The 21,736-nt window shown below is 40.2% G+C and overlaps 1 protein-coding gene and 1 long non-coding RNA gene across 4 annotated transcripts in view; both read left to right on the top strand.

Annotated features, from left to right (window-relative positions):
- The first annotated feature begins 9,786 nt into the window (after positions 1–9,786).
- Positions 9,787–11,261, top strand: LOC132009939 (uncharacterized). The gene is made up of 3 exons (XR_009402101.1): positions 9,787–9,873; positions 10,556–10,635; positions 10,923–11,261. It is a non-coding gene; the product is annotated as an uncharacterized LOC132009939 (long non-coding RNA).
- Positions 11,262–14,512: 3,251 nt separating this feature from the next.
- The window catches only part of CTNNB1 (catenin beta 1), a 39,091-nt gene continuing 31,867 nt past the window's right edge, over positions 14,513–21,736 (top strand). For all 3 annotated transcript variants that reach the window (XM_059390721.1, XM_059390723.1, XM_059390722.1), the window contains exon 1: positions 14,513–14,603. The gene's annotated coding sequence lies outside the window, so the exon portion shown is untranslated. The remainder of the gene's footprint in view (positions 14,604–21,736) is intronic.

Below are 21,736 nucleotides of genomic sequence, written 5' to 3' on the forward strand. Positions count from 1 at the left end.
CAAGTGGTACAGCCTTTCTCAGATGTGGGTAGATCACATGCCTTGGTTCCGTGACATCCTAGCAGACTGACTACCTGCAGCTGCTCTCATAAAATGCTGAAGGACGTGACACTGAGGTTCCACTGAGCATGTTCTTGTGTGATCTTTCCAGCCAATGAATCAGGAAGTACTGGGTACTGGGCAAGTAGTGACTGGAAGATTCGATCTATTTCTGAGCTTTTATTTACCTAACATTTAAAAAAATTAATCTCAGGCTATCTAAGCATATGGTACAAAACTCATATTCCCGATTTTGAAATGAATATATTGCCTCACAATGTTTGCAAGAACTGTATGAGCTGCTCAGTCTGTCATAGGAACAAACTTTGTACAAGGTCTGCTCATATCTTTTGACACCTGCACTTAGTCATGGGTGACTACATATTGCTCTTGAGAGATGCATATCATTTGCTTCATTAAGGATGGGCTTCTAGAAGAATAAGTTAATTATTAACAATAAGATATATGAATACATTTTTATTCATTTTGTTGAAGTATAATTCACATACCATACATCTCAGCCATTTTTAGTAGGGAAGACAAAGTAGTGCAATCAATTTTAGGAGATTTTCACCACTCCAAAAAGAAACCCCATTCCCATTAGCAGTCATTCCTGATCCCCATCCCCAAATTCCCCAAGCAAAAAAGTAAGTAGGGCTGGTGGGCCAGCCCTCTTGTTCTGGATCTCAGGAACCATTCAGAAAGCCCTATGGGAAAGAATACCTCTGGAAAGTCCCCTGTGATCTACAGGTGCTTGCTTGAGTCATGAGTTTAGAGTGCCTTTCTGATCCCCAAGCTCAGTGACTAACCATTCAACAGAAAGAAAATAAAGGAGAGGCCATATCAACTCAATCGAGTCAAGCTAATGAATCTAGCCCAGTGTCACAGTCCAAGAGAAATGTGAGTGCCTACACAGCTATCCTGAGGGCAGCCGTAGCCTCTGGCACACGAAGCAGAGGTGTGGCTTGTTTCCTTCCTGAACACCAAGGTAATGTCAGGTCACTCCCTCCACAGGCCTCGCTTCTCCAGATTCAAGGTTGGGGAAAACAGAGCATTCCTTACATAGGAAGCTGGCAATGCTTGTTGAACCAATTTATACACTTCTGTAAAAAGTCGCCTTTCGTTTTAGGATAAGGGAAAGGCAAGGGAACACCCAGCTAAGCATGTTAGAAAATCCTTTAGAAATAAATTGAGAACACTACTGAACAAACTTTTTTTTTTTTTTTTTAATTCTTCTAACTGAGGCAAAGAGTTTAGAAAAAATCATCTACAAGACCCAAGGTCATTAAGTCAATTAAACATACACTTGTGTGCATAGCTTTGCCATAGAAAAATCTTGGCTAGAGTGTGGTGTTACCGAGTTAGATACATTAAGTAAACACTCATTTGAAGACCTTTCCCACTGGATTGTAAGAATAAGGCAGTGAAAAGAATACATTTTCTGAACATCACATCGGCCCCATTAGGAGGGCTCTGTGATCACATTATTATGTGCTTTGTCTTCAAACAGAGACTTCCCTGTCTTTTTCACCCATAAGCAGGAAAAGTCCTCTCCATGCTCATTATCAGGCTCCCGGAGCCCGTTCTCTCTGATGTGCCTCCCTCCCTCACTTTGGAGCTCTACTTCCTTGAGATCTGTCATTGTCACCTTTATTATAATGGAGTCTTACAATCCCACAGCTAGTGACACTCAGAGGAGGAGTATTCTGATGAGGAGGGTGGGGGTGCCCGGGGGAGATGTCTGTGATGGAAGTTTCCGCAGAGGCTACACTGAAAACTCGCAGAGAGAATGGAGGACAGGTAGGAAGATGGGCATTTCACCACCCAGTTCCCCTCCCCTGGTCTCCTGCAAGAAAAGTCAGAAAGGCCCTGGAGAGTATCTATGAAAGGGATCTTGCATTATTCCAGTCGCATTACTCTCTTCCCAGGTAAAGCAAGAGGGATTGTATACAGTTGAGTAAACAGGTGGAGATGATGCATTCTTTTTGCATCCTGTGTGGGCCAAAGGAGCACAACACACCCATGGAATGAAGCAAATGAAAGCTGGTTTCCTCTCCTCATGCTCAGTAGGGCCTCTGACTCAATGGTAGGACAGTTAATCAGACCAACAGAGCATGATGAGTCTTTCCTTCTAAGAAGAGACTGTGCCTCTGTGGGGCATACTCAACTAAAAGAAAGGCGAAGATCAGTGTGTATGATTCACCCACACTTGGAGGGTAGGATTGGCTTGCACAATCAAAAAAAGAGGCACCAGAGGTGCAAGAACATTTTTAGAAGCATACCTAAGAAATGGCCAAACGGATAGCAATAAATCCAAAAAATTTAATTGTTCCAGTTTGTCTGGTTTGGCCAAAACAACAAAATTTAATCAAGTTCATGTGCAGATATGATTTGCCTGACTTGTTAAGCACTCTATGGATGAATACAGATCAGGTCTATCAGGTCTATTCACTGAATTTTTTTTTTTTTTTTTTTTTTTTGGTATTTTTCTCCATAAGAGTGGACTGTCAAGACAAAAAGAAAAACCTGCAATGTGTTAAGCTGCAGGAGGATCCTGAAGATTTACAAAATTGTTAGTGGCCCTCTCAATCTTTTTTTTTCTTTTTTTCTTTCTTTTTTTTGGGGGGGGGGGCTTACAGTTAAAAACATGCTGCAACCTTAGGAGAGACTGGGTCCAATGCCATATGAAAATGGCACATGAGTTGCTCTGCAATTTTGAACAGAACAAAAGAAAAAATGCTGAGATGTGGGAAAGGAAAAAAATACGTACTTTTGGATGAGATAAAATACTGGCTCAGTAAAGTGAAAGATACAAGGAGGCTATTCCAGATAGAGAAATACTGCAGTGGGAAACTCTTCTGCTAATAAGGGTAGTAAAGGCCAAGTTAAAAGGAAAGACCAGCTACCCAGAGTCATCTGCAAGAGGAAAGAGGTTAGAGCAGTGAAATATGACACTTTGCTCAAAGTAACCCAAGGGCAGTTTCAGAGCAGTGGGTGATCCTGGGAGAGACCATAGAGAAGAAAAAGCACAACAAAGGTAAAAGTTGATGAACATTTACTAGGATAAATTCCAAAGGGATTAAATATATAATTAAATATGTTAAAAACTTACATGTTATCAGAAGACATGAATTTCTTCTTCTATATCTTAAGATGAAAGAAAGCATTTTACCATGACTCCAAATTCAGAAAAGACAAAAGAAAATATTAATTTGTCTACATAAAAATAAAAACTTCTGAACAGCAAGAAAAAGAAAGAAGAGGAGGCAGAAGAAAAGGTGGGGTGAAGAAAATAAAACATTTTACAAACCCCATAAGGACAAAGAACAAACTAGAATAAATATTCATATCACAAATCTTCCTGTTGATTTTATAGAAACTGAAGAGACAATAGGCAAAAGATATGACCATCAGTACATAGAAGTAGAAATAAAAATAGCTCAGATATATGAAAATAACATTTGTAAGATAAATGCAAATTTAAATTACACTGAGATATTTCTAAAGCTGCAAATGTTTGAGACCAGCTATTAGATTGGATTTTCCCCAAAGCAGACCTTGAGACAAATAGTTTAGTGGAAGTAGTTTCTTTGGGAGGTGATCACTGGAATGGCCAGCAGGAAAGTGAGGAGAAGGGAAAGAAGTTGTGACTGGCTGTGTTATCAGACCAATTGCCAGGAAGGGCATCAGAAGCTAGGCTTTTCAACTAGGACAGTGCAGAACACACATCCGATTTATCCCTTCCACAGGTGAGAATGCAGGGGAGGTTATCTACCAACTGCTTGACCATTGCTTTTGATGGTTACTTGTGGAGAATTAACTCTCCGGCATTTCTGCCCTTTCTTCCACACTCACGCATGGACCAACCCAGCTTCTGGAAGCCAGAAAAAAGCCCTGGGGCAGAGTTGCAGCTACAATATAGAGATGACAGTCTAGAAGGCATGGGTGGGGCAAGGCATCCTCCTCCTCCTCCATTGACGAGGCTGCCAGCGAACAGGCACTCTCGTGTCTTGTTAGTGAGAATGGAAATTGTTATGATGCCTATGGCACTTGTGAGTGCCAGTGAGTTATTGGCAATCTGACAGTTCCTAATAAGGACTCTTTTCTTGTGGTGAAGATACCCTTTGACTCAGCAGTCCCACTTCTGGGAATTTGACAGTTAAGATTTGCGCACTTAGCAAGTGGGCACGTGGGCGAGATTATTCATGAAGCACAATTTGCAGTGACAAACTCTTGGAAACAGCCTAATGTCCATCAGTGTGAAGGGGCTAGCTAAATGAAGTGAGGTATGGTGGAGGGCCTTGCAGCTATAAAAACAAACGAGGCATTACTCTGGGGTGTCGATGTGGTGAGATTTCCAAGATATGTTGTTAAGTGACGAAAGTGAAGGTAGAGAATTTTATACCATCTTTTCTGTAAGAAGGGTGGTGAAAGGTAAGCAAACCAAACTCAAATTGACTTATATATGCATAGAGAAACTGGCGAGATACAGAAGACAATGCAAAGGTGAGGGTTTTATGGGTATAAGTTGTGGATAGGGTGAAATATGTATAAAATTGTGAATACATTATTTAATTCAAAAATTAAACTTAGAAATGCTGATGAATGTGGATATGGGGGGATATGGAATTAGGCAGCTTTTTCAGTCTGTGTTATATATTTCTGATTTGGTTCCCTCTGCCATCTTTAGGGGAACGGGAAGTCAGACCAGAAGTTTCAACTGCACCATGGAGATATGGCAGCTTTTTTTTTTTTTTTTTTTTTTTTGAGGGTGTGGAGTAGGTCAGCAGGCAGAGATGCAGATGTCCCAGAATTGGGCACAGTGAGGACATCAAAAGGACTAGATACCAAGATTGGCGGCAGATCCTTGAAGAGGACCCTAAGGTTGTGGAGTCCCACTATGCCCAAGAGAGTGATAGAGCATTCCTATCAGGAGAGCTGCCAACAAACCCACAAAAATGCCCATAACAGGGCCACCTTTCAACATTGGCCAGACCCAAAGAGCAAAAGCCAGTTTATGACAGTAACCAGTCTGAGGAAATGCCTCATCCCTCTTAGCCCTAACCCCAGAAGGGTGAACAGCAGCAGCTAGGCAGTGAGGCAGATATGATGGGGAGAGGAAGGAGTGAACCCACTCTCTTCATAGTCCTAGCTGGGATAGGGAGGAGCCTTTTTACCTTCAGCGGAAGATAGAAATATAGATAAACTGAGACCATGTTTTACAAGTTAATGACCATAGAACTTTGTCACCTGGAAAAGGCCAAAAATGTCAGAGGCATTCATTTCATGTGTCTTCCGGTGGTAATGGCAGGTGGAGGAGGCTTAAGGGGGGAGGGGGTTGAGTTGGGTGGACAAAAATAAGGATGCCTGTAAGAATGCTCATCACAAGTCCAGCGAAGTGATACTAATGTAGGAAACAGATATTAAATGTGCTGTAGCTTCTTCCTCTCACTCGCTCCCGTGTCAAAGCCCCAAGCAGAAGCATCTTTCTGACTGAGCTGAGACCTCATGCCTGGGTTCCAGCCACCATGTTGCTCACAATATGATGAGCATATTGTGATGGGCACCATGTAATGAATGGCCAAATCTGGGAAAAAGGTTTAGAAGATGGGTGAAACGGATATACGTCCTTCTTATGGGAAGCTCCGCATTCACTTTTGATAGGAATTGCACCCTGCCGAGTAGCAGAGGGGCGAAAGAAGGACAGGACTCCAAGAAGAGTAACAGAGACCCTGCCCTCAGTGAAGTGGAATCCCACTGCATTATAGCAACTACAACACAAGTATCGCACTTTTATCTAGAACCCTACAGCTTAAGAAGCTCTCTAATGTGTATTGCATTTGCTCTGGACAACACAATGAGACAACTCTCCAGGGTCCAACATGGTGCCGGGCAGGTAGTAAGTATTCAGGAAATGTTAGTTCGGTGAATGAGCAAAGGGACGAATGGGTAAGAAGGAGTTAAGTCCAGCAGTGGAAGTACAGGTTTGCTTTGCAGTTGGTCTAGTTCAGCCCTGTCCAGTGGATCTCCGTGACAATGGTTCTTTATCTGTGCTGTGCACTATGGTAGCCACACGTGGTTACTGAGTGCTTGCAATGTGCTAATGAGACTCGGGAACTGAATGTTAACTCTGTAATTTTAATCTATTTCCATTTAAATTAAAAAGGCCACAAGCAGCTACTGGACCAGACAACACAGGTCTGGAGTTCTAATTCCAGTTCTTGCAACCTGAGCAAACTCTTTAACTTCCCTGAATCTCAGTTTCTCCAAATGTGAAACAGGGAAAATAACGTTCCCCTACCCCCCCGTCTGACATGGCTAAAAGAGGTCTTCTATGTGAAAAGGTGAAGATCCCTGGATTGTGAAAGGCAGAGCTTCGTATCTGGCAGAAGCTCAGCAAATGGAAGCTGCCGTTTGGATTCCTGGGACTGCCACTGCAAAGGGGACGCCAAGACTCCGAGAGATTAAAGAGCCCGCCTGGGTCACAATGGCTTGTGGAAGCAGAGTAGAATCTGTGTCTCCTGTTTTCCTTACCACTGTGGTTTTCTCACTACCAAGTTAAGCACGGGCTCCAAAACCCCATAGGGGCTCTACGAACAGTCTGTGCACTGCAAAATGAGTCTTCCCCATACGTTTGTGATTAGTATTCAAATTCATGTCGATTCTACTGGGATTAATAAAACATAAATTTGTTTAAAGCATTACTGACTTTATAGGAGCTTTTTTATCACCATGTGGATTCTCAATCAATAGGCACTAAAAGGACAACTATTACCACATGAGGGATATCCGAAGGCACCCTCAATCCTCCTGGTTGAAAACGTTAACACCTTGTCGAAACAGAGTTAAAGAAGGAGACACAGCAAACACCCACACAAAAGAGTTAAATACCAAGAGAAAATAGCAATGCAAGAGACTCCATCAACCAGTATATATTCCAGGTACATTGGCTAGAAACGTGAATGGCAGTTTTTACCGGAGGGTTTATTTAAAGCCAGTTAACAGAAAAGATGAGTATGTAATTCCCTAAAGAATTCTGCAATTATCAGCAACTATGATAAATAAAGCTCTGAGTTTACTTTTAAAAAATGAATTGCACCCATTCAAATTGGGTGAAATAATGCCTTAAAAGCAGATTATATGAAAGATTTCAGAATTTTAACAAGTAGTCCTGAGTGGAGTGAATAAAACCCAGAAGGTGCACATGAGGATTCACTGGGAGGAAAAAATAAAATACTGCAACTCTTATATTTACTTTTTATCTTAAAAAAAAAATGTCAAGCTTCACTGATATTTCATGTGTGCATTTACAATAGTACATGTGTTTCATTTAAATAAATATACATCTAGAGGGTGCATACTCATAGTTATTTTAGTAAAAAGACTGCACAATGCAAAATCATTAGAAATTTTTGTTTTAGAAGACAACCCAGCTCAGGATCAAGATTAGGAAATTAATCCTAATGATCAGTTAGTGGTAAAAACAAGCCCCAAATGGAATCATCTTAGCTATACTAGTCAGCTTTTTCCTGTGTAAAAAACCACCCCAAAAGGAGTTGGCTTTCAACAACAACCTTTTTTTTTTTTTTTTTTGCTCAGAACCTGCACAGTGTCACTTGTCTTGACAATCTAAGAATACAGGTTCCAAAAACTAAGTCACATGAGGCAGGGCTGAGAGACCAGCAGTCGTTATGCTGTGAAAAGAGAATAGGAATGGGAAAGAGAAATGTGTGTGTTAGACATTTTCTACCTTGATTTCTTACAGCTTAGATTTGAATACAATTTATGGTAGGAGGAAAAATATTTTGAATGGATGATTGGTCAGAGTCAAAGAAATTAAAGCTTTTTTTTCTTTTCCCTAATTGATTTCAAAATCACAATTTTATAGAACAATATGATTTTGGACGGTTACATTTGTGTGGAATGACACAGTCAGCTGACATAAAAATTACTGGAAAATCCTGGAGGAGATGTATATATTACAAACTTGTCAACTTTTTTCCTTTTTACCAAGGAATTGCCTATTTCTTTCTTCTCATTTTAAAAGAAAATAATCTTTGTTTCTTTTTATTCCCCCCCCAATCAAATTCTCTAACTATAAATTCAAAATATGAGCAGATGTGAAGATGGCTTATGAAGCAGCTTTGGTATAAACAAAAGAAAGATGGAGTAAAATGCATCTCCGTCACCGCATGAGAAATGGCAGGACAAACGTACAGCACTTCTGCATCAGAATGATAGTGATAAGTACTGCTTCTCCACCCAAAAGGAACATGGGAAATAAAAATCTATTTTAAAGAAAACTTGCACACATGCAATCTCCTTTCTGAGGATAGCTGGAACAGTGTTATGTTAGAATAATCTTATATTATCTCCTAGAACTAAAATTTCTGCAAAGTCAAATTAAAATGCCATAGCACTCTATCCATTATTTAAGGAACTAATATCATTTATTGTAAGATTTAGAATTGAAACTGAAGATCATCCGATAAAATAGATTTTAATAACTAATAGCCTTGAATGCTTAGACCATGCTAAAATGTATACTTTTTGGTTTTTAACAAACAACGAACTGAGGCTGCAACCACAACAAAAATATCATTTCTTTCATGGCTTTATTGGAAGAAAAGTCAGAAATGACTAGATCCTTACTCAAGAGTATTTTTTTAGTCAAGTAGTTAGATAAAATTTAATCTGTATGTTTCTCCATTTTCCTAGGCCCAAATTTCATTTTTGCTGAGTGGTGCAAAACAGAAAATGGGCATTTGCTTCTGGCACTGTGACCTTCTCCAGGCCCCTGTCTGAGTTGCCCTGACACATTGTATTTTTGGCACATACTTGCAATATAACCAGCAACCATTCTCCATAAATGCTCAACTTGACAGCAAGTGAGAGTAAAAACAAAAAACAAAAACTCTCTTTTACATCAATGAAGAGTGCCACACTACACATTTCTCTCTTATAAGATGAATGATTTTTTAAAAAGATTAATTCAGATGGACAACTGCTCAACACTGTTATTTTTTCTTCCAGCTATACTCATGAATCCACCTAATTTTTGTTTTAAAACCAAGTGAGCTCTTAAATATTATGAACTATCTCTAATTTTTTCAAAAGAAATCTATAGCTGGTCCATCCCTTTTCCAACTAGGACATAGCATTAAACCTCCACATGCTTAAAAACACCATCTCCTCCACCTCTGTACATACACACATACACACCAGATCCAACTCCACACTTACCACTGATGACTAAACCATTTGAGATGGCTTGATGAGGGCCGGGGGAAAGGGGCTGGGGAGGATTTTATTTATTTTTTTTACAATAGGCATGCATTATATTTACCAAACAAGACATTTTGCTCTGTATTTTGTTTTAGTGTGTGTGGGGAATCATAATTGTATTTAGACTTTATATGGCATGGGTTACTCAGTTCACAGCAGAGGCACCTGCAGCAAATTAATTTGTTGTAGCACATTAATTATCTCATAGCTTCTATTTAGGCTGCAGCTGTTGCTATTATGTTAATAATATTTTTTTTATCACCACTGTATACAACAGGTTATGGAAATAATAGAAATATCTCTTTTTTTGGTTTCCCCCCTGTCGTTTCCATTTTTCTATGTCAGAAGGGAAGACTGAAAGAAATTTAGGCAAATTAAGTCCCAAAGCGCACTATAATTTTCTATTTCTGAACCGATTTGTAAGAGAATGGGTAACTGAAATTAGCAAAGAATCACCCCACACAAAGATGGCGCGTGCAGAATTTGTGAAAGCGAAAAAGAAGACGAAGGAGAAGCAAAAGAGGGACGGAACACTGCAGTGCTGGGGTGGTGAGTGTTTGGATGGGGGCGGGGAAAATGCTGCAGTTTTCATGAAATAATAAGGTGGGGGAAAAGAGGCATACAAAGAGTAGGTTTTTCATTGTTTGTAAAATATAAACACAGATGAATTCTGTCTTTGGTTTGTTCATGCTTTTCACTCTGCACAGCAGGGATGTTCTTAAGAAGTTGCCCTCTGCGAAATTTCACTAAATGGGAACCGTGGACCCTGCATGATGGGATTATAATCACACCAGCCACTCCTTTTACATAATTTTTTGTTTAAGATCCAGTAAGACTCCCTGTTTTTAATATATATAAAGCAATAGACATGTATATGTCGATAAACTGAGTTTGCGTCCCCATAGCCCAGTGCAGGCTAAAACAAAAAACCGGTGATATCACATCTACAAATCTCAATGGATTCAAAAACAATATGAAAATTTTTAGCTGACAAGAACATGTCTGCTGCCTGCAGTCCCTGCAATAGCTCACCATGTTGCCTACTAACCGAAAGATCAAAAATTATCGATTTCATGGCGCTGCGTGCTCTGGAAAGAAAAGCTACTTTAAAATTTGCATTGTTTAAGAAATGAGTTAAAAGAAAAGAATCATTTTTTTCTGAACACTTTGGGATGTGAAAATGGCTTGTTTTAATCTTATCCATGATTTACTATAATTCTATTATTTTTAGCAGCTGGAGTCCAGAAATGATTTTTTTCGATGAATTTAGGATTTTGCCGCAGTATACATCTGCAGTCCCAGAATCCTCCGGTAAGTTAATCCTTCTTGCGATGGGAAACGCCTTTAACCTTCTTGTGAATGAGATATCTGCAACCATTTTGAAATTTTTAATAAAGGGGTGTGTGTGTGTGTGTGTGTGTTGGGGGTGGGGGGAGTATGTCTCCAAAGCGTGATTTCTTTGCAATGCAGTGGTATCTGTCTTAATTCTTAGAAACATTGAGAAACATATACCTTTGTGTTCTTTGAATATCATGGATGATGTCTCCATTGCTTTTCCTTCACACTTTGTATGGTAGCCATTAACTGTGCTTCCTTAGTATGGCAAGGACTGTTGTGTCAAACCAAGGAAGGCCTCGAGAACATGTAACTCCAAGCAGGAAGCCTGTTCCTGGCATAACTGAAGCCGCCATGATCATAGCTACCACTGCCGCTGCCACGGCCACCACCATGGCCATCGCCTCCCACCTTCACCGCCCCTCCCTCCCTCTGCAGTGCACACCAGATGTAAGCTTTCCACAGTGGCTCTCCGCCCGAATTTGCCCAGTGGGTTCCTAGATTACTTCTGTGAGCGAGAATAGCCAACCATGTAGTCTGACAAGAGGTATTTACAACTACTTAGCCTGTTCAGCTGGAAAGAAATCAAAAGATAACACTGAACCCTGAGATGAGGTATTGCAAATGAAAAGTCCCAATCCATAAATAGCCCACTTGATGAGCTGCTAAATGAAAAGCTGATCTGATTTTTTGTCCAATGTTTTCACGTTGTCAGAAAGAAATATTTTTAACAGACCTTCTTAGAGAAATTGGGACTTAATGCTTGTAAGTGCATGGAATATTGTGTAGTCTTACCTTTCTGCTGGGAGAGGTTTCTTCCCAAGGAGGTTTGGATATAGAGTCTAGACGAGACCACACCCTCGCTTCACGGCTCTTATTTTTACTGTCTCTGTTTACTTTTAAGTCAGATTGATAAACAGCTACAATTATACATTAATATAAGGGACCTAGTCAAAAGAAGCCAGTCACTCATTTTCCTCTCTCTAAAGGAAGCTCATTGTCTTAGTGCTCAATAAATGTTTAATTAATGGGTTTGATAGTTAACTATCCAAAAAGTGAATGGGCCTTCTTTACAGTGCTGACTTGATTAATGTTTCTTTTGGAAGTACACAAGCAATCTGGGCATTTATTTCTTTGCCTAAAGGTGATTCAAAAGCAGGTGTTTTAGTGAAGGGGAGCTTTACATTCAAGTTCCATGTAGTTACTGCTTGATATGCCAATGGTTTAATATCATGACAAGTAATACTTCCTCTGTTAAACCAGCTGGAGACACTTTGGGTTTCTAGGCACAGAGCCTGAAATTTAAAACCATTTGTCTTCTGCATTTTTTTTGTTTGTTTGTTGAATGCAGTCTTTTGCATTAAAATGGATTAATTTATGTCAAACCCAAATGGCCGGCTCTAGAAGAAAAAGGTGTAAAAAGATAACCAAGTTTTTTTTATGAAACATATTGCCCAAGGTCAATTTTGAAAAATCATTTTTATAAAATCACTTAATTCAGCAGCTCATCAGGTATTTTGATGCTTGCATTTCTCCTTGGTTTAATGATAGCGTTTGTCTTCATTTCACAGAAGTTATTCATGTCATATTTTTGGTGAGACAATTGGAACAATTTCTGTTGTTTGAGAAAAGTAAGTAAAAAATTCTGAGCAATATGTTAAATTCAACAAAAAATTTTTTAAATGGTAGTGACCCAGTAATTCTTCAATACACTTTAATTTGATGGGAAAAACAGCTTACTGCATTGTTGCAAATTTTACATTTCCTTTAATAACACTTAAAGCATAAGCAGGGATTTAAAAATCTGAATTTCAAATTTATATTAATATATCCAAATGATAGAAAGCACTTCAGTTATTTCGGCATCTGAATAAAGAAATACAAACACAGAAGGGTTTTTATCCTTTAGATGTATAAATGGTGCAAATATGTCTTAACCAGTTTTAACAGTGTCTTATTGAGGAAAGAAACAAAAACACTACAAAAACAATGTAGAAAAAGGAGACATCCATAAAAAATTCCTCAAATATTGATTAATCAATCATCTGATTTTAAATGTGACTGTACTCAATCAACTGTGTATTCTTTAATACTATATATAAGGGTTAAAATGGGGGGTCAGTGCCTGGAAATGCTATTTACACTTTAGAGTTTATATGGGAAACACTGCTTTGATGAAATAACTTTTTCTGTTTGAATTCTGACTAGCAGAGTTAATCACCACCATTGGCTTATTTAATTCTACAGAATCACTAGCAAAGGAACAAATGAGAAAGTAATTCTAGACAATGGATCTTACCGAACATCATCTTAAGTGTGTGTACTTTTTCCACTGGTATGGTCATAGCAGTTAAACGTTACCACTGTATGTAGTTTTAAGACAAGGGGAAAAAACACAATTATTTAAAGAATATCTTGGCCCTGAAGCATTAGCTTGCCTAAAACTACATATTGTACTCCATGAGTGAAGAGTGATTAAGTAGGTTTCCTCCTTGTACCTATGTATAAAGATCTATTGTGTGCATGCATTAAGTATAGGCATAAAAGCCTCCAGACAACTTTCACTGTTGCTTTTGCAGTCTCCATTGTTTTGGAGTAAAAATAAACATAAAACAATGGACCACAGAAACTGAATCAATCATAATTGTTTCAGCTTTGACAAATGCCAATCTTGCTGGATGACAATCACAACATTTCCAAGGGAAATGGAGACCCAGCTCCAGCTATTAAGACGAATTAAAAAAATGTTTTTGAGGAATCGGAAATCAGTTTTAAAAAATCACAAACTAATTGATAACTCCTTCCATAAACAACATAATCGATTTCTCAAAATGTATTTCCTCCAAAGAAACACCCCCACAAATAAATCTATTGATAGTTAGCAGCACTGTGAAATCAAATAAAAATGGAATTGTAAGAATTAACCTAATTGACAGGGCTCTAGAGCTAATTCATTTCCATCAGTCATTTGTTCACAGCACGTACTCGTTAAGGACTTGTTGAATTGCGGACTAGGTGCCCATTCTAAGGAGAGTTCACAGCCTACGGGAGGGGGGATCGCTGGCGGTCCGGCCCGGCGGTTCACTTCCAGATTGAGGCTGAGCAACCCGGTCGGGATGTGGGATCCACGACCCGGACAGCGTGGGGCTTTGGGGCGATATGCCGCGAGCCAGTCCTGCGGGGAGTGTGAGGCCCAGACCGCAAACACCGCGGAAGCCCTAGCCCGCCGGAGTTCCCTGACCCGACAGCCGGGCGGCGGCGGCGCCCACCAGCGCCCAGGGCGGGCGGGCCCCGATCTCAGCGCCCGCGCCACCGCCTCCCCCTACCCCCGGAGACCGAAGCCGAGAGGCCACCGCCCGCAGGCAGCTGGAAGCGCGCGGCAATCCCACGTCCGCTCTCACGGTCAGGGCCCGCGCGGGGCGGGGGCGCCGGGCTCCGGACAGTGGCTCCCAGTGCCGTCCTCCCTTCACCCCCTAGCCTGCGGGGTCCGGAGCTCCCCGCCTCGAACCACTGCGCCCTCACGGGTCGCCACCCAGAGCCGCGCCGCCGGACAGTCTCTAGTCTCTTGCCCCGGGAACTGCAGGAGAGCGCGCGGGCACCCCGCCCCGCCTCGGGGCGGTCGGTTGCGGGAGCTGGGCGGTGCGGGGACTACTTTCCGCCGCTCGTCCGCGCCCCGCCCCTTGTCCTCGCGCGGCGGAACGCTCCGCGCTGCGCCGGTGGCGGCAGGATACAGCGGCCACTGTGCGCCTTATAAGAGCTCCTTGTGCGGCGCCATTTTAAGCCTTTCGGTCTGTGGCAGCTGCGGTATCCTGGCCCTAGGAGCTGAGAGCGAGGGGAGGCGGAGACGGAGGAAGGTCCGAGGAGCAGCTCCAGTCCCCGCCGAGCCGCCACCGCAGGCCGAGGAAGGTCCGACTCCAGCGGCGGGAGGAGCCTGTTCCCCTGAGGTGCTTAGGCGCTCCTTTCCTTACCCTTCCGGGGTTGCTCCCGCTCCTTCGGAGCCAAACTTCGTCGCGGGCGCGCGGTCCCGGCGGCGGCTGGGAACCGGGCCCGGCGCGGCGCGGAGGCCCGGGGTGGGGAGCGGAGGGAGGGGTGCGGGCTGGGGGCGCCGAGGAGGCGGTGGGGGCGGGCCTCGCCCGGGGGGCGGAGGGCGGCGGCCAGGGCCGGGTTCCGGTCGCGGTGCTCCTCGGGGCCCCGGGGACGCCGCTGGCGAGGAGGGGGCGACGCGAGGGCGAGTCCAGGAGCTTGATGACCGGCGGGGGCGGGCGTGGGGGAGGCTGTGGTTTCCGTCCGGGGCTCCGGCCGCGGGCGAGTTTGGGGGAGGGACCCTGCGCCTTTGGATGCTTCGGACCGGGGTGGGGGGCGGGGTGGGGACGGGGGTAGGGGGCTCCGCCTTCCCAGCCCCAGCCGGGAGTTGGGGTACGGACTCTGGGCCTGGGACGCCACCCAGGTCCCATCTGCTGGGTCGATAGGGCCAGTAGACTTTCTGTTCGGATTTCCTCTTTCGTTGTAAGGACGAATTAAGAGAATTCTTAAGAGATTTGCTCCCCCCCCCCCTTTTTTAAATGCCCCGCTTATGTGAGTTTGGCGCTGGCGCTTGTTTAGATCCAAGCAACTTTAAACCTTAGAGAAACCAAACTACTAGTGCAGGCGGTGGGATGCGTCAGTAGTGTTTGCACATATAAATTCATGTCATACACCTATATTTTCTTGTATCGTGTGGGTGAGTGAAAGCGGCATGCAACGTACTGGGAGTCTTGGATTTATGGCGGTGGGTGTGAGACCCTGGAAAAAAAACGGGCGGGGGGCCAGGGCGACTGGCTTACGATTTATCAAGTGAGCCGCGGGATTCAGCTCCTGAGTGCTTCGAGAATCTTGTTGGTAGAAATGATTTATTCAAATACTTTTATGGCAACTAAACATGATTTTTAGAGCACGTTTTCCTTTCAGCAGAGTGAATTTTTCACTCGCTACGAAATTTACCAAATAAAATTCAGGTGTTGCAACTTTTCTCAGTGTTTTGTCTCGGGAGAGGATTTTGAACAGAGCTTTGGAAGTTCTCAAAGCCTGCTTCAGAATCCGCGAAACTTAAAAGCTTTAGCAGTTGGGTGTAGTTGTTCCCTTCATTTTCTGTTCCCTTTTGGAGGGAGCATTGTCTCCATACTTTCTATCTTCCAGACATCTGTGGTCTCCCCTCCCCCCCTGAGTTTGTGAGTAGTGAATGAAGAGAGACTGGCCTGCTGGTATGCAGAGGTCGGCAAAAGGAAATCGAGGAGTGGTTTTAGTGAAATGAGAGCTTTGTATCATGAATAGGGGTGGTTTAGACTAGACATCAACTTGAAGAGACGGCTATCTTTTGATAAAGTCTAGGCTAATGTTTTTCAGATAGCAGAAGTTACAAAATATTTTATGTGGAATTTAGAAAGCCATTTCATATGGTATTTGGTGAATATTGAGTACCTTTAGTTCGTGTTAACTTGTCTTCATCCTGCAAAACAGTAGACATAGCTTGAACTGTCTTTACATAACGCTTACCGTTAACTATCTGCTTAAATTAGTGACATAAACTTCTACTTTGGAGGCTTTGTTTGGGGTCTAAACTAAGGCTGTTGTAGTATTTATTTTAATTTTCACATTTAAACCCACACATTCCCTAGATTTAAAAAGAGTACCATTGAGGTTTACTGAAGAATATCGTTTTTCAGAATTTGCTTAATTTGCACCCAATATTCATTACGTTGACCCAGTCTTTGTTCTGAAGGCCATATACAAGGACAAGGCCCTAAAGTGATTGCAACAGTAACTTGAAAAACTTGCAGAAGACTATTCTATAGGATTAAGGGAATCCTGAGATTATTCAAGCCTGAAGTCCTTGAGGGGGAAATAAAATGCACTAGGAAGTTTAGTATAGCATGCAACTTAGAGTCCTTGTGGAGTCCTAAGCTTAAGACTCTCCCAGAGACTGCAACAGTCATTTTAAATAGCTTTCAGGGAAAGCTAAGTTTTTAAAATAGGGTGGTTGATAAAAAATAAAACATTTACCAGTGTTCAAGTGTCAAGTATTCAAGTTTTCTTTATTTGGAACTGTTGTTAGTTATCCTTTGCTAAGATTATTATGTAGAATAAACGTATATTCCAATATTAAAACTTACCAAATTGAATTGAGCTTCCTATTAGTCATGACGAATAAAAATTGATCATATACATAAAGTTTTTGTGCTTGTTTTCATAGATCCTTACCTCCCCAAATAGGAAGGGAAGACATGAAGTAGGCAAATTTCTCAAAGGGTATTTTAGAACGGGGCACTTACAAAGAAACTATGTGCAGATACCCTTTTTTTTTGTTGAGAGGATGGGAAGAGTAGCATAAATATTATTGAAACTAGGAAGGTGGATGGATAATTCAAAAGTCTGAATATCTTTTTTATAGTTTTAAGTAGCAGTGAAATTATAGCAAATATACTATAAGATAGTATATAGTATAGCAAATATACTATAAGATAGTATATTTGGCTAAATGAAACTTTTTTTGTTACTCAAATGAAAGACTACATCTGTTGAGTTATAGCCTGATTTTGTTTCTCTTTCATGGTTTAGTAGTTGTTGACAATAATTGCAGATGAGTAGGTGGTAAATTTTAAGTTTGTACTTTGAACTTGGTTGGAATTATACTTGATTGCTTACCCAGGGTGGAAGGGGGGTGAATGCTTTTTTGTATAGCACAAACTTCTAATAAAAAATATTACAACTCTTATGTAGTACTTTGTATTGACTTGTGACATTGTTTTTGAAAACATTAGTTGTTTTAACATTTTTCTTGCAGTTCTCTTCTTGTTCGGAGTAGATATCTTTTGTTGAAGTAGCTTGACTAAAAACATTTTTATACCATAAAAGTAAATAGTAAACATAGCCTAGGAACTGCTTCTGATTATACCAGAGCGTTTAACTATTGTCTCCTCCCTTGTACCCTCATATAGAGAATACTGATTTGCAGAATGAGTTTTCATTCTTTAACAGACAATTGTTTATGTAATATGTTCTAATTATGTGATGGGTAACTAGGCTAATGAGCTAAAATAAGTATATACTTCTCAGGTTCCATGAAGAGAAAATAATGTGGTTTGTGTTGCTTGAAAATGAGTAGGAATTAATTTGTATAGCTTTTATCGTTTAAACTCAGGAGAAAGTTCTTTATTTCCTCTGTTTACCTAAGAGTGCTGCTTGTGTTTTTGTTTCATGCAAGACAGAGCTAGACTCAGTTTGAAACCTAGATCCATCTGTTGAGGCCTGAACCCTGCTATCCTTAAAAGTATGTATAAAATCTACTTTCCCTGAAGAAAGATGCTCCTAACAGAGAAAGTCAGTCACCTTGGAATCTTTTTTTTAGCGTTTAACTGCCTTTCTGAATTTGTTAATTGTGGGCATCTCTTCTAAGAGACATTCCCTATCCCCCAGAGTTTCCCTCAAACCTTATCCAGCAGCAGAATGAGGAGTGTTAGGGCATATTTTCATTGCATGCTTTGGCCATGTTGAGTGCCCTCCAGTGGATATAATGTAATGCTTGTGATGTCCGCCCCCCCCCCCCAGCAAGTTTATGTGGAATATTTGAGTAGTTCTGTTCAGAAAGCATCAATCAAGAAATTGTTTGAATTCTAGAATAATTTATTCATCTCAATACCAGTCATTAAAAGATTGTCTTGAGAAAATGTCATCTCAACCAATATTTGTAGCAGAAAGATCAAAGTTAAATTAGGGATTACATTTAATGTAAGCCCCTTTAAGTAGGTTAAATATATCATGATGATAAAACCAAAAACTCACTGTAATAATTTGGAGGTGAAAGAGTATGTATTTAACTGTCCTAATGAATTACAGAAACTTAAATTCTTAGGAAAAAGTCAATCAGATTGTCAGTGAGTCTAAAATAAGTGACACAGTAAAACATGAGTTAAGTGCTCAACTGAGTTATATTATCAAGGAATGGGTCTGTGTTAGGAACTAGGTAGAAACAACTAGCTCAGTCACTGTGTATGAACTCTAGACTATACTGTCTTGGTTACTATAGACTCTTTGTCATATAAGGCTGTGGATGGTAATGCACTATGCCAATATTTTGTCCTTTAAATTTTTAAATAAAAACATTTCTCCCTGCTCCTGTATTAAAGTACTTACATTTCTGCTAGTAATTTTTTTTTTTTAAATGAATATACTTGTTTCAGTCTGGATTCTGATGAGTAACAAGAGTGAAGTGTATTCTTAGCTTTTGGAAGTCGAATGTTAATTTTGTGGAAAATTAATCAATTTAGACAAACTTGAAAATGTTGCCTGTTTTACATAAAGGGTGATTGAAATGAAATAGAAAAGTGGACAGTAGGGAAGAAAAATGATGGTATCACTTGCTGCACCATTTTGCTCTTGGAATTCATTGTAGTTTTTTGAAAATACTGATAATAATTACTGACTAAGAAATACTGTTAGGAGTTGTTTTTGTTTTGTTTTGTTTTTTAAACACAGTAAGAATGCCTTGTTTTACACAAATGGTTTTCCAGAATGATTGTGTTTTTTTGTAATGGATCATTTTTGGAATTAGTAATGTTAAAGTTGATTCTTGGTATTTGCATCATTTATTTTCTCTTAAGATCAAATAGCTGCTGTTCGAGTTTTCCAAGATTTTCATGAGAAATGAGAGTGGATTTGAAAGTTCTTTTAAAGAGTATGTGCATACAGCTTACTGGAGAAATTCTATTAAGGACTTAATTTATCTCTGAAATTGGCTGCTTGTCTTCATTACTATAACGTACAACCTTTTGACATTCAAGATAAGTGACTAAAAGTAAGATTGCTTTCATAAGCCATATAGGATTGGTCTTCTGTTACAGTGTTTCTAGGACCAGGTGGCATAGGATAACTGGGACTCTGGAATACAACAAATTGGAGAATACAAATCCCTTCTAAGCAGCCAGTCTTCAGCAGTTCCAGCTATTGTGTGGGAATATAGTTCATGTTGCCACATCAGTTGATTTTTTTTTTTTCTTGAGAGAAGCAGGAAATCAGATTAATGTGCATCCTTTGATTTGCACATGTTAGTGAATAAAATCCATGTTTTAAGATAGTATTCAGCACAAATTAAATACACCTACTGGTAGGATACTCCCAGTTTGTACATCTGCGGTGGTCCCATTTAGAGTACAGTTCTTTATGATGATATTTCTGTTATATGACAGGATGATACAAATCTGTGGGTTCATACAACATAGGAAATATGATTGTTAAACTATTAGCGTCATGTTTAGGCACTTAGAAAATGCCTTCTATCATTTGGTTATACATTGGGAACTTAAAAGCACTTTTGTGTTATGTGTGAAATCTGGGAAACTAACACTTTAGTTTAAGAATTATAGTTTTGGTGAAGGAAAAGGAGAAATAACAACTTGGTTATTTAAAGAGCATTTTTTTTTTAAAGTTTTTTTTCTGATTTATTTATTTGACAGAGTTCACAAGTAGGCAGAGAGGAAGGGAAGCAGGCTCCCTGCTGAGCAGAGAGCCCGATGTGGGGTTGGATCCCAGGACCCTGGGATCATGACCTGAGCTGAAGGCAGAGGCTTTAACCCACTGAGCCACCCAAGCGCCACCTAAAATGCATTTTTAAAAGACATTTCAAAACTTAATCTTTGAAGACACTAAAAATGCTGGACATGTTCTGGCTGCATGTACGCAATCATGTCAGCCTGAAATTTTATTGATGTTTTTAGATCATGTTCTGATTTTTGCCTGAAGTCTACACTTTTTTTTTTTAATTTTTAATTTTTTATAAACATATATTTTTATCCCCAGGGGTACAGGTCTGTGAATCACCAGGTTTGAAGTCTACACTTTTTAACGTAAACTGTTACCAGACCAAATCCAAAACTTAAAAGCAAAGTTTAGATAATGAAAAAATAATTGAATATAAGTTTTACTTAAATTAATGGCATGCTGTTACTTGGTTAGAATATGTTTATGCAGGCAGTTAAGTAGATTTTGGTTAAATCCTTTGTTCCTAGGGCAAAGTTTTTCATTTCTAGAGTTAGAAAAGGTGGGTGTTTAATCCTCACGCTACGTGTTTAAGTGACAAGCTATGTCTGGACTGAAAATGCAGTGCATAGAGCAACATTGGTTATAAAATGGAGTATCTTAGAATAGTGCTACAGTTACATTTATATGATATGGTATAGAATACAAACAACTGATCTTTGGACTTCTCACAAAAACATTTATCTCAGAGGTGCTTACTCCTTGCCCTGTCCCACTATTCCCCATTTAACTTTACAAAGCCACTGTAAAGTTTCTCATATAATATTCTAGAAATTTCCTGCCTCTGATTTCTTATGAACTTGTTGAAAAGGCTGCTCCTGCCCCAGCAGCTTAAATAGTGTGAACAGCTGGATGATGCTGGGGTGAAAATGCTTCATAGCACTTCCCATTTTCTCCCATATTTATTTCTGTCTTTTAATTTCTTCACTAAGGTTTCCACAGTTTTACTCATGATTTCATAATTCACGTGTTGCTGTACAGATTTTTCCTTTAAGCTGATTTGTAACAGATAGGTTAAACAATTAGTTAAAAAGTTGGGTGGGGGGGAGATATATTTAACCTGTTTTAAGTTCTGTCAAGTTCATCAGTTCTCACGGCAGGCATACAAACCATATCTGTGATTAATAAATCTTAACCTGAAATGCTGGTAGCTGATCTGACTTGGAAGTAAAAGATGTGCAAAGGCTGAAGGGTTAGTTTAATAAGCTTCTTATATTAAAATGGTTTTAGGATAGCTGAAATAATTATGATGTATGTATGTATATACATATATTTTATTGTACATTTTTCATATAAAAATGTGAGAAGTTAGACTTACTGCAGAATTTCTTGGGAATGCAATTTGAAGATGATCTTAAATGATTGTAGTAATTTGCTGCATTAAGGAGTGATTGTTGTAAACTTTTTTTAAGTATAATTAAGTGGTTTGGGGGTAAGGATGTAGGGAGTGAGTCTGTCTTTGAAGTTTTCCGTATACTAGATGAGTGCCATATGTGTAAAACAGGAA

The sequence above is a fragment of the Mustela nigripes genome, chromosome 2, assembly GCF_022355385.1.
Source record: "Mustela nigripes isolate SB6536 chromosome 2, MUSNIG.SB6536, whole genome shotgun sequence".
Classification (NCBI taxonomy): Eukaryota; Metazoa; Chordata; class Mammalia; order Carnivora; family Mustelidae; genus Mustela; species Mustela nigripes.